Source organism: Periplaneta americana, chromosome 10 (genome assembly GCF_040183065.1).
Source record: "Periplaneta americana isolate PAMFEO1 chromosome 10, P.americana_PAMFEO1_priV1, whole genome shotgun sequence".
NCBI classification, from domain to species: Eukaryota; Metazoa; Arthropoda; class Insecta; order Blattodea; family Blattidae; genus Periplaneta; species Periplaneta americana.
In genome coordinates, this window is record NC_091126.1 from 77975112 (window position 1) to 77987837 (window position 12726).

Here is a 12726-nt window from a genome sequence, read left to right on the forward strand (position 1 = left end):
TCACTTAAACGGCTATACGTTATGTAGAAATGACAGATTATACAAACGAGGGGGTGGAGTTTGCGCATATATTAGGAATGATCTGCACCCTAAAATTATTCTAAAATCACAAGGCGATGCATTACGACCCGAATATTTGTTCGTAGAAATACAAGCAAGTCTTCATAAATGTCTCTTAGCAGTTATTTATAAGCCTCCCAAAGCTGGACATTTATCCGATTTAGAAAGCCCGTTAGCCGATCTTTTACCGCAATATGAACATATCTTACTTATGGGGGATTTCAATATTAATCTTCTGGCTGTCAGATCAAATGGGACTAATCAACTGCGTAATTTGTTCGAAACTTTCAATCTAACAATTCTTCCACTCAATCCTACCCACCACACACCTACTTCTGATACTTTAATTGACCTAATCATTACGAATAATTCTGATAGAATTCTAACCTCAGGGCAGTTACCAGTTCCGGGAATATCTGGTCATGATCTTATTTTTGCCGAGTACTCTCTTCAGTGCCCAAAAAATGCAGCTAAGGTAATTACTTACAGAGATCTAAAAGGCATTGACAACGACCAACTAATTTCTGACGCCCTACAAATGCCATGGCATACTATTTTTAATTTAATTACAGTTGACGAAAAAGTTGCCACCTTTAATGACATGGTAATACAATTATTCGACAAACATGCACCTTTAAAGAAGAGACGTGTCACTCACCGACCTGCCCCATGGCTGAATGACAGTATTCGTAATCTTATGACGTCACGTGACGCTGCTTTCCGGAAGTACAGACACAACAAATCTGCCGAAAACTTTAACAACTACAAAAAACTTAGAAACAAAACCACACAAAGCATTAGGAATGCTAAACGCCGTCACGCCCTGAGTCTCGTCGACCCGTCCATTCCCCCTCGGTGTCTTTGGAATAACTTACGTGATATGGGAGTAGGGAAGAAAGCATCAGAAGCTGAAGTTATAAACATACCGCTTGATAAACTCAATGAATACTTTACCTCACCTCCCACTATACGACCTGAAAAACAGTCAAAACGAAATACAATTAATACTCTCCTAGCTAATCCTCCACCTTCTCGCGAAAAATTTTTCTTCTCGCACATTACTGATTCTGAAGTAAGAAGGGCTCTTAAAAGCATTAAATCTAAAGCACAAGGCACTGATAACATAAGCATAGTCTTTATCAATAAGTTAGTCGATGTCGTGCTTCCCGTAATAACTCATATTTTCAATTCTTCAATTATCACGTCTGTTTATCCGCAACTCTGGAAAACAGCCTTGGTACGCCCACTTCCTAAAGTAAATTCACCTACTTCTGCAAAAGACTATAGGCCAATCTCCATTCTTCCCGTTTTATCTAAAGCTCTGGAACGCATCATTCATAAGCAGTTGTCAGACTACCTAATAGAATTTAATCTTTTAGACCCTTTACAATCAGGATTCAGAAATGGCCATAGCACTTCTACTGCTTTGTTGAATGTTACTGAGGACATACGCACAGCTATGGATAAACGACAGGCTACTGTACTAGTTTTATTGGACTATAGCAAAGCCTTTGATTCTGTTGACTTCGATCTACTATTAACTAAACTACAAACGCTACACCTTTCTGATAGTGCTATCACCTGGATGTACTCCTACCTTACTGGCCGCCAGCAGCGTGTCATATCTAATAATCGTTTCTCATCCTGGCGTACTGTAGATACAGGAGTTCCTCAGGGATCAGTATTAGGCCCCTTGCTCTTCTCTATTTATATAAATGGAATTTCCAACTCATTTAAGCACTGCAGATATCAAATATATGCAGACGACGTTCAATTGTATATTTCAGCCCGTCCCGACGCACTAAACGATAGCATTAATAGTCTGAATGAAGATCTTGATTCCATCTCTTCCTGGTCTCAACAATTTGGGCTTACCCTAAACGCATGTAAATCACAGGCTATTCTGTTCGCGAACCGTAGATTAATTCCTGAAGTCAACGACCTGAATATTCCGCCTGTGAAACTGAATAAAACAATCATCCCGTTTAGCTCTACCGTCAAAAATCTCGGAATACATTTCGAATCTAATCTCAATTGGGATACGCATATTAAATATACATGTAAGAAGACATTCTCTATTCTCCATTCACTAAGAAGATTGTATCATTATCCATCTAAATTAAAACAGACGCTGGTACAGACACTCATTCTACCTCACTTCGATTATTGCGACGTTTTGTTCAGTGATCTCAGGATTGATTCCGCTCAGAAACTACAGCGTGTTCATAACGCGTGCGTCCGCTTCATTTGTAATGTTCGATACTATGATCATATCTCACCTTCTTTCAAGAAGTTATCATGGCTTAGGTTACATGAGAGGAGAAATCTGCACTCACTTTCTCTCTTATATCGAATTATGCACACTTCATCCCCCTATTATTTATTCGCTCGATTTCATACTCTCTCTCGCTATCATAATATTAATACTCGATCACAACGCGATAACACGCTAGAAATTCCACTTCACGCATCGTCTCTGTATTCCTCATCCTTCACTGTTGCTACCTCTCGTCACTGGAACTCTCTGCCGCCTGAAGTCAAGGGCTGCCGAACATTGAATTCTTTCAAATCAAAGTTAGAAAATTATCTTATGACGAGTTGCCAAACTAACTTACTATTATGACAAGTGTTGTATTGCATGTTTCCACGTTTTCACATTTTTTTTTTATGTTCTAATGATATTCAACTTATTTTATATTTTTGTTTTCATATTTTCCGATAATGTTATATCTCTAATGTGATAAGTTGAGCTATATATAATCTTAATTTTCCTTATTGTGTGTACTTAGAAATATTGTATTCACTGTATACTTTGTACTGCACTACTTTATTACTAATATTACTATTATTATTATTATTATTATCATCATTGTTACTATTCTTATTTTATTATTATTATTATTATTATTATTATTATGAATAATTGTCTTTTTTTGTATGCCTCATTTATTTTGACCTGCTGTTCACATATTATTATGCTTTTTTCTTTCTTTCTGTATGTTATATATTATGTCCGATTTCTTCTTATTTGTTGCTTATTTTTTATTATTATTATCTTATTCAATTTTGTGTGTAAAATTGTAGTGTAATTTGTAAATTTGTAGTGTTTTTGTAACGCAGTCTTTACTCCTGGTTGAGTGTTAGAGAAGGCCGTATGGCCTTAACTCTGCCAGGTTAAATAAATCATTATTATTATTATTATTATTATTATTATTAATATCGTAAAATAATTATTAATTAACAAGTTTTTGACAGCTAATTAATTGAAATAAAATTACTGACTTCCAGATTTGCTTTCTATTTCCGGAAAGTTGTTTTAGTTGAGGTATTTATACAGAAATTAAGCATCAAAATTATTTTTGTTTCTGGTGTTGTACTCATAAGTAGACTAGCGTTATTTAGTGAAAACGAGTCAAGATTTAAACAGAGCGGGCTAGCGGCGTGGTAGAGGGCTGGCCTCGCATTCGGGAGATCCGGGGTTCGATCCCAGGGGCCGGAAACCCTAACTGAGGTTTTCCATGGTTTCCTCAGTTATTTTCAGGCAAATGCCGGGATTGTACCTCTTGAAAGTCCGGCCATGGACGGCCATGTGTGAGTGAATGATGTGCAATGTCTTAAATGTTTGTGTTGTATCGGAGGTGACCCTGGCATTGAGCTGATCCCTCATCCGGGGAGGCCCTCCATGTCCTTGTGTGGTCAAAAAAGTATGTATGTGATCCATAGCTTAATACCTCTCCCGACAGGTCGCGGCCCTGTAAGAGCCCGGGTGGCGTGGGTCGTGTAAATGTACCTAGAAGGGAGAGGTTAAACTGAAAGAAAGAGTCAAGATTTTTCCAAACTTGCAACAAACATTGCATGACGCAGTATATAATATCGCAACCGTTAAAATGCTTAATTTTCTCAATAAAGGTTTACAATGAGTTTTAATTTCCATAATGCACTTTTATCTTATGGCCTTTTCTTGTAATATTAAATTGTTTCTGACATTCGAGTCATTATCCCAAAACAGTAATTCCATGTGACATATAGAATGAAAGTAAGTAAAATAAACAACTTTCGACATCTGTAGATTAGCTTGATATTTAATCTTTATTATCACAAAAATCCCTTTTGATATCTTTCTGCAGATCAAATCTATGTATGTTCCATTTGAAGTTCGACTCCATCTACATATGTCCAGAAATTTTATATTACCACTGTAGTTCCAATATAAGAAAATGATTAAATCCTCCATTTTGACTAAAATTAAAGAGAAATGATTTGTTGCGCATCAGTAAATAAGTACAGGGTTAATGTGATTCTATTCAGCATCAACTGACTATAAACAGTCATCGGCATTATTCACAGTCAAATCATCCCCATGAGCCCAGAGTGCACAGCACTACCACCAGCAACTAATGACCACAAACCACGCGGTCCAAGTTCGGTGGCAGCCTGCAGACGACTCTATACATCTGAGCAAGCCCAAAAGAAACGGCGATGATGATGATGACAGAGGGGAAGTGTAATTATAATGGCGAAATGAGTCCGAGGTTCAACGCTGAAAGTTACCCAGTAATTGTCTCTCGATTGGTTGAGTGAAAATCTCGGAAAAACAACATTAAGGTAATTTGTCCCAACCAGGATTGGAAATTCATGGAAGTTTGATTTGGTAATTTTGATTTATTATTGGTAAAATTTGTGCCAGCATCCGCGGTTATACAATGAATATAGGCTAAGTGAATTGTTTTGGTTAAAGTAGTTAAAAGTTTTTTTGAGGTTATTTTTATTGTTTTTGGGTGAAATCTTAGACTAATGTTTGTTATAACTTTATTAGATTTGAGGCTATAAAATCTTTTGTTTTAAACTAGGATTAGATACTCTATTTTCCCGCTCTTTCCACGGTCAGACATGCTAACCGCTACTCCACAGCGGTAGATGAACAAATTGTAAGTCATTAATGCATATTATAATGAATAATACGTGCCCCAATATAGAGCACTGAGACACACTTGAAACGTACAGGTAAGTACTGGAAAAATTTATTATTGTAAGATACAGATTGGAACATGTCACTGATGAACTAAATGTGATTTAATGAAACTAAATGCCATATCATTGAAACTATAAAATATTAATATGTCCAATGAAATAGAGTCTAGGGAATCAAGTGCTCTGAGGAAACCTGTTACAATGCCATTTTGTCGACGACGAATTTGATAGGATCTGTCGGCGCAAAACTTCAAATCACCTCTAGATATAAGACAGTCTGTGATAGGTAGCTACAATATATTTCCTATAGCACAACGTAGAACTTTGTATCGAAGTATTTCATTACAATTATTTCATAAATGGATAATGTATCACGTACAACATATATTTGCGTAGGGTTACTAACCTCTAATATAACGGAAGTGTGTTTTCATATATTTTAGCTAAAGTAATGTGACAAGAGCGAATGTGCAAATTAGGATGTTATCAACCGTGGCCTATTTAACAAGTTTGTTCCTCTGCTATGGTTGTTATCGTATTTGCTTGATAACTGTAATTGGTTTCAATGCGCTTCAAATTGGACTGCATAGAAGTGAATATGCGAACACACAATGTACTATGAATGTACGAGCGTTGCAATTCTGGCCTTTTGAACCTCTGGTACATTGATTCCTATCATGTTGACATGGAAATATAAATAATTAATGTTGAAATGTATGATATGTTGCATATTCCTATAAATTTGATTGAAATTGCAGGAATGACCTTATAGTATTTGCATTGGAATATTTACTCGGCCATTTTTAACGTCCGGCCATACCCAATGAAACCTCTCTGACACATCAATGCTAGAGAGCGGAATTACAATTTCGAACATGACGCAAACCCGGATTCGATAACCGGCACAGATTGGAGCATTACCTGTCTTGCAATGAACTAGATCGCATGATGAGGACTTTCCTGGAGTTCTCTCGTTTCCTTCGAACCTAAAGATTACATTCCAACATTCCTCACTCCAAGGAAATTCTTATATTCATTTCGTGTCATACCAATTCGTAAGAAGTATGAGTTCAGTGTAAGGTAGAGATGGGCATTCGTGTGCACATACACCGCGTGCACTGAGTGAAAACACTAGTGTTCACAGTTCTGAAGATGTCTAAGTTCTAGGGACTCTTGACTTTCTTGTCTCGCTGAAGTCAGTGATCGATAAACATTCATTGCAGCACTTAAAATGCTAATTAAAATACGTAATCCTTCAAAGTTGTATATAAACAGAGCTGTTCTGAATCAGTTGCACTATGGCTAGTACAGGCCTGCAGAACCCGTAAGTAGGGGAATATGACGTCAGCCTCACTCCATTTCTATTGGGGATGATCGACTTCCGCGTATAGTTGTTCACATTCTCTGGCCGTCAAAGATCCATCAGTGGCGGCATGTAATTTCCAAAAAGGATTGTAATAAATTCATTTGCATTTATATTGCGTTAATTCGTTTCAAAGTTTTCAATTATGCTAGATTTCCTGTCGGTACTTTCTTTGAGATTTCTTTGCACCTAACCTGCTTTAGATTTTCGAAAACTTTCCTTCTATCATCACCAACGGAAACATAAATTTATAGCGTTTAAGTAATGAACCTTGAAAGTCACTATTAATTTCAAGTCAAAATGAACACAACGAATGACGTTCTTAATTTAACAGTATATAAATGAATCGGTTATTGTTGAAAGGAACTAAGTCCACTTTTTAAAGTTTTGAGATAATCGAAAAATACTGTTTTGTGGATAATCTATAGAAGATTAAGCCAACATATATTGTACACATAAAAAATATGTGTAAAATATATGTTGGTTTAATCTTCGATATATTATCCACAAAACACTATTTTTGGATTATCTTAAAACTTTAAAAAGTGGACTTAGTTCCTTTCAACAATAACCGATTCAAATAAATAAGCAATATACAGTTCGTAAGAATGAACTTAACCGAAAGTTTGTGTATTCCATAATTCTTAATATGGGCTTTGTTGAAATGTGGTTTAATATTGAAATGACAAGTAGAAATAAATTGGATGGGACACAGTAAACAAGCAATTCTTTCGTCTTTTTTAACAACAAAATAATCATATTCCTATTTCATTTGGAAGTAGTATTTCTTCACGGGTTTAGATTTTGCCATGTTCCAGTTCTTTTTAAACTGCAGTACGCGTATTTTGTGTGTATGTATATATATATATATATATATATATATATATAGCTGAAGCGCGTTACAATGCTGAATGACAGCATTGACATCCGGTCTTATAGCTATCATTCACTTATCAACGTACAATTTCTTTATCGTACTATTACTAGTAAACCCAGTTAAGACCAGTAATGCAAAGTTTGTAAAAATAGGGATTATAACTTTATTAATGCACGAAAAATCATAATAAATTCTTCAAATAAAGTAATTGGTTTGTTGCCTGCATGCAACATTTCGGACTTATTTCATTTTAATGGAATACAGAGCACGGAAAGATAAGTCGGGGACTGTACTTAACTTATTTTACACAAAAAGTGAACTTAATCGGCTTTACTAGTAATAGGACGATATATACATAGGTAGACCTTCTCACATCATATGCACACATTTTAAAATTTATTTTACATGTCTTTTAACTTATTTATTTCCCTCATTCATTTTTCTCTTATTTTCTAAAGGTATGTTCCTAAGGATTTTATTATCTGTTCATTTGTAATTCTTGATAGCGTATTGTATACCTGCAGCCGAACGTAAATGGAACTTATGACCGTAATGGTAGAAAAGGTGGGTGGGGTGAAGAGGGGTAGTAAAGCAGTCGCTCTGAGGAGCTACAGTTCTGCAGGTCTGAGGTAAAGCCTGGTTCATAATAAACCGGGAACGGAAGCGACAACGAGAAGAACGGAAATATTATTTAAATAAATCTATTTTAATAATATTTCCGTTCTCGTTCTCGTTTCCGTTCCCGGTTTATTGTGAACCAGCCTTAACTTGTCCCAACTAGGACTCGGACCCGGGCTAGCTCGTTTCACGGTCAGTCATGCTAACCGTTACTCCACAGCGGTGGACTGTAGTTGTTGAACTACTCAACTGACAAGTGTTGCTTGATATTTATATCCGTAGCACAATTTACTCCATTGTATAATTGTAATAACAATGAGGAATCTAGAATAACAGCAATAGTAGTAATTCTGTCAATGGATACTTCTTATTGTCTGTAATTTGAGAGATGATTTATTATCTGTAACGATGCAAACGTGTGTACGAACAGCAGAAATCAATATTAGGGAGGGGCGTAAGCATAACCTGACATTTGAAGGGCTCAGAGCCAAAGGCGACTAACCCACAATTACAAAATGAGTAAATAAGAGTTGATTTTAAGAGGATCCTTACTAAAATGATTGGTTTCACAATTTATTTTAAATGGTCTACATTGACTAAACACAAAAAAATATCATGAATCTATAACAACAATGTATAGTTTTGAAAAAAAAAAGGCTTAATAATGAACAATACAAAATTGTGGGTTGGTCGCCTTTAGCTCTGGCAAGCAAACATTCTGATGGGGGCAGATAAAAAAACAATTTTTTTCTTCCACCATATTGATAATGACAAAACAAATGCTTATACAAATTTTGGCCACTCGACTGCAAATACGAGGCCGTCCAGAAAGTGATTTTCCCTTGGATCGTTTACAGAAAAGAAGCACAATTTCGTGGAAAGATTTATTGGAACAGGTACAGAAATTATTGCGCTATTTTTTCAACATATTCCCCACCAGAAATTAGACATTTGTCATACCGTTTCGGATCCCAGGCGGCAGACTTTTACGATACAAGGATACAAAAATTGATCCCATGGTATGACAAATGTCTCAATTCCAGTGGGGAACATGTTGGAAAATAGCACAATAATTGTTGTATCTGTTTCAATAAATCTTTCCATGAAATTGTGTTTTTTTCTGTAAACGACCCAAGGGAATATCACTTTCTGGACGATCTCGTAATTGCGGTGGAGTGGCCAAAATTTGTACAGGACTAGTTTTGACATTATTAACATGGTGGAAAAAAAATTTCAACTTTTTTATCTGCCACATCAGAATGTTTCCTTGTTAGCCCTTCATTTCATCTATGCTCCTTCCAGCATACAAGTTAATAATTTTATTATGTATGATTATAGCGGAAAATAATTACTGTGTTTTTTTTGCGCGTGTTAACCAATTCAATTTCCGGAGAAAATAAAACATCCGCTCAGAATAGATGCTTGTACATTTTGTATATTTTTAATGTGGAGCGGAAATTAAATGAGGGCCGTAAATTAAAGTGATGCATACTACGGTCCACATTTCACCTGCACGTACGGAGCTTCTCAGCGAGCAATGTGGTGAGCTGTTCCGTAGCTAAAACAAACACTGCACGCGTATGAACTCGTTAATTTGTTACAAGAAATACAATTTTCTTTACAACTCATGGGAATGGAATTTCCGCACAGTTTTAAATTATTACTAACTATATATTACAAGTTGTGGAAATGTATAGGCTGCATGTAAATTTACGTGTTATACTCAACATTTCGACATGATCTGGAAGTGAATGTCTTACATCAAACTTACACTCTTTAGTTATTACTCATCAGTTCATTACCATCGTCTTCCTCGCCAAAGCCGTCCTCGTGATAATAATGGATAGACAGACAGACAGATAGGCAGGCATAGAGGCAAAAAAGAAGACAGACAGATAGAAATACAGACAGACGACAGACAGAAATACAGAGACTCATAGACAGACCCGACAGACAGACAGGCGGAGTTAGATATACAGAGTGACCAGCGAATAGGGATTATAAAGAATGGACACTTCGCGTCGGTATATCTTATTTTATTTCAAGGAGTGCAGTTCGGTGTTCAAATAAGCCACCGAACTGCACTCCTTGAAATAAAATAAGGTATACCTTTGATGTAGCCGGACTGATTTCAATGACCTTCAAGCCAGCTAAAGCGTGAGATTCTGCTTTTTCCCTAGAGTTGGCGCTGACATCACAACAGCTAGCAGTCGACACAGCGGAAATATAACACATATAATTAATACATCTAGGTATATTATGTACTCAAATAAAATAAATTGGATCCATAAAATAATAAATCCGTCATTAACTGTAATGTATAGACTTTAGAGTTCCTTTATAATGAGTGTTGAGACGTTGACCCCAACAATTAAAATATGTAATGATTTGATAGCGCTGAAAATGGAAAAACAAAACCCTTACGAGAAGTAAAACCATATACCTATGTTATATTATATACAAATATTAAACGAATTCGATACTTAATTTTATAATGTACTGTATTATATTATTTTATAATATAATTTATTATATCTGAAATATAAAATATTATTATTACAACTAGTTTGTCACTGAGAAATAAGGAAAAGCCGTTAACTTGAATTTATTCGAAGCAAAGCGTTACTGGATTATGCAATAAGGTAGGCGATGTTTGGAGCCTGTGTCTCAACTCTACTCTCAATTATTATTTTAGCGTATGCTCGATTGCACTAACCTCTAGAGCTTGAAAGTGGAACTAGACGCTGGCGCACAGAGAAACAAAACACAGGAAATTTCGCTCAGTGTCCATTATTTATAATCCCTATTCGCTGGAGTGACCAAGAGAAACATGATATGTATTATCAATTTCTGTATATCACAACTGGTTGAATTGTTTATGCCTTAAATTTAATTAACTTACTTCTTTTGTATTATACATATAGGTCAACTGATGAATGATCGTTTGCATTTGTAAATTTAATAATCTGATTGGCTATGTATTGTATACTTTTAGTAGAGCCGTCGATGTAGCTCAGTCGGCAGACTTGCTGGGCTGCTGATCCGGAGGTGCGTTCGGGCTTGGGTTGGATCCCCCTTTGGTCTTTGGTTTATTCCGAGGTTTTCCACAGCCGTGGGACTGAAGCCAGGTGGTCTATGGCGAGTCCTTGGCATCAACCCCTTTGATTTGATTACCCCCCCCTTTGATTTGATTACCTGGTTGGGTTTTTCCTAGGTTTTCCCCAACCAAAAAGCAAATGCCGGGTAATATTTTGGCGAATCCTCGGACTTCACCTCATCTCACTACATCTCGCCAAAATATTGTAAAAAAATTGCACAAAATTGTAAAAATTGTAGAAAATTACTAAATTGTAAAACAATAAAAATTTGTAAAAATTGTAATTGTAATGTTTTAAAATTTTGACTTTTTCCACATCTTAAAGCTTCATCGCTCATGTAAGATCTATGGAATACAATAAATGAATGAATGAATGAATGAATGAATGAATGAATGAATGAATGAATGAATGAATGAATGAATGAATGAGACAGACAGGTGCATACAGGAGTAGGGCAGTAAATATACAGAGAGTAGAGATGGGAACGATATATCGGTTTTTACGAAATACCGATATTTTCGTTCCGATATAGCGATATATCGATATCTAAATTTTGATTCAATATATCGTATAATATATCGGTTTTCTCATAAATTTATCGATTTTTTGTGGAATTATTATCATTATCAACAACAATATCCACACTAGACAACTCCGATAATTCCCGAGAGATGACGCTACTGAAGGTGGACAGTTGCATAATTGTGCAACCTCACTCAATACGTTGTTCTAATTGGTTGAATTTGAATTCGAATTCAAACTGTTTAATATGCAGCACCAAATTCAAAATGCAGCGTGTGCGAACGTAAGACAGACGGGAGGTTTATCTACCACTGTTTTAATATTGTTATTAATGTTCTCCAAGGCAGGAGCAACTCCCACCCTGAAAGGGAACCGTCTGACCTCAAAACGGGTATAAAACTTTTATTTCTAGATTCTGAAATGGAAAGAGAAACAAGGATTTAATACCGATGTGACATTTGTTTACGTCTATGATTTGTATGCAGAACCTACTGCTGATATCCTGTTTTCTTATATCTTTTAGTGCATACAAATTCTAGCCCATAATCATCATTGTTGTTTGGAATGTTGGAGTGTAACAATAACTTGCAATGGGAACTTATTATAGAAGGATTGTATCAAATTAACTGTGAAGTTTGTTGAAACTTGTAGCATCCTAAGTACGGTTTACTTACATTTAAAAATAATTACAAGTTCTATTTACTTACATTTAAAAATGGTTACGTTGTTAGGTAGAAAAGAACATTATATCTGTGTCCTGGATTGAATCCTATGTAAAATTAGAAAATTGAATCGTGTTCCAATATCAAATACTCAACCATGTAGAGTTCACTTAACTCTTTTCCACTATATCATTTAAGCTGCCTTGCCTCCACCATAATTATTTATTCATATGGTATTGAAAATGTATTGTTTATTGTTACAATTTTACATTTATGCTTTTGACTGTTATGATGTTAATTTCAATGGTAAAAAGGAATATTAAAATTTAAATTATGTTATTGTAAAAGAGTAAATGTAGCCTGAAAATGCAATTTACTTACGGAATAGCGATATCGATAATCGTTCAATATATCGATATATTTTCTGAGATATATATCGTTTATCGGAATTAGGTTTGCAATATATTACAATATCAACTTATCGGTATTTAATTTATTTCCTCCATCACTAACAGAGAGACAGAGAGAGGACAATAAACGTACAGAAGGACAGAC

General features: G+C 35.5%; 1 protein-coding gene across 6 annotated transcripts in view; it reads right to left on the minus strand.

Annotated features, from left to right (window-relative positions):
- LOC138707810 (serine/threonine-protein kinase NIM1) overlaps positions 1-12726 on the minus strand; it is a 918589-nt gene that overhangs the window by 381989 nt on the left and 523874 nt on the right. The gene's annotated exons all lie outside the window — the stretch shown is intronic.